The sequence below is a fragment of the Cannabis sativa genome, chromosome 6 (assembly GCF_029168945.1).
Source record: "Cannabis sativa cultivar Pink pepper isolate KNU-18-1 chromosome 6, ASM2916894v1, whole genome shotgun sequence".
In the NCBI taxonomy this organism is placed as follows: domain Eukaryota; kingdom Viridiplantae; phylum Streptophyta; class Magnoliopsida; order Rosales; family Cannabaceae; genus Cannabis; species Cannabis sativa.
In genome coordinates, this window is record NC_083606.1 from 11,368,846 (window position 1) to 11,370,474 (window position 1,629).

Sequence of the window (1,629 nt, forward strand, 5' to 3'; positions counted from 1 at the left end):
TTTTATAAATCAAATCAAGTAAAAAATTTAATTTGTTACCATATAAAAATATTCTAACACACTCAAACCCAAATCCAGGGGCGGAGGTAGTTTAGGGGGTGGTGTGGCCATGGCCCCCCCAAGATTTTATACAATGTGTAATATATGTAGTATAGCTAAATTATATATACCTATTTGCATATAAATGTGTAATATAAGTATTTGTATATACAAAATAATAAAGTTATAAGTGAAAAAAATATTTAAATTTTATTTTTGACACTATAGTTTGAATTTTTTAAAGTTTATCAGTGATCTTAAATAATTACAATGATATACAATCATGAAATAAAATGTACTGAAGAATTTTGTTAGATCTCAGAACAGATAGAGCATGCCAGAACAACAATTTTATAAGGTGTACTATACATGAATATATATATTACATGGTACAAAAATTATTGGATAATTCTATAGTAGATCCCTTAGAATAGAAGCTTCTATCCCTATCTATTTTTGTATCCAGAAGAATTTTTTAGTTCGATTTTTTCTTTATAATTGTCTACGTTGTAATTATTTAGAATCACATTTAAATTTTTAGAAAATTCTAAATAGTTTACAGTGCTTAAAATAAGATTCAATTATTTTGTTGATGCGTGTCTGTTTTTTCTTATACATGTGGTAAGCAATAGTTAAAATTTTATTTTCGGCATTGTAAAATATTTAGATTTTTTTAAAAAACGTACGCGCTTATAAAAAAAATAAACTAAAAACTTTTTTTAGGTGAAACAAATAAAAGATGTACCAAAACAATCTTTTAAGGGGGTCAATATAAATTTTTCAGAAATTTTTATGATTGGCCCCTAGTATTTAAGTGCTGGCTTCGCCCCTGCCCAAATCATTACAAAACCATTACCATACATAAAAAATCAAATAGTTTAAATTCTTCTCTCTATCCCAACCCAAATTTCATTATCATACACATAAATTCTCCTAATTTCTCATCAAATCAACATATATATATTTATATGTATATATTGAACCATAGTTAAGTCGAGAAGCCCACGTCGCTAGTCTGGGGATTCGACAAACCCAAGTTTCTGGTCCAACGAGTTAAGGAGCCGGCGTCGTTGGTCTGATGGTCCACCGGCGAGAGAGAGAAAGAAACCAAGAACAAGAAAAATCAACTCAGATTATTCCTCACCCAGGTTTGGTCCTCACTTAAAAATAAACATAGATCTAATCTAAAAAAATCCAATTCCATCTGATTTATTTTGCTAAACCCATATTTGAACAAAAAAACCCCATTCATCAATGTCTGTTACCCCATCGTGAGTTGTCTTCGTTTCGAAATTTACCACCAATCGCGTGTCATCTGGGTTACAAACCTCACGTCTCATCGCGAAGGTATCCCTGCCACTAAGCTCAACCCATTGCAGAACTATCCTCTTTCAAAAGTGTTGGGTTATCAACCCAAGTCCCACATTGGCTAGGAATGGGAAGAATTATGGGTATATAAAGATGGACACTACTCCATTAGTATGAGGTCTTTTGGGAAGGTGCCCAAAAACAAAACCGTGAGGGCTTAAGCCCAAAGTTGACAATATCGTACTAATGTGGGAGTCAAAGTGAGGTAGCGGCCTGACAAGG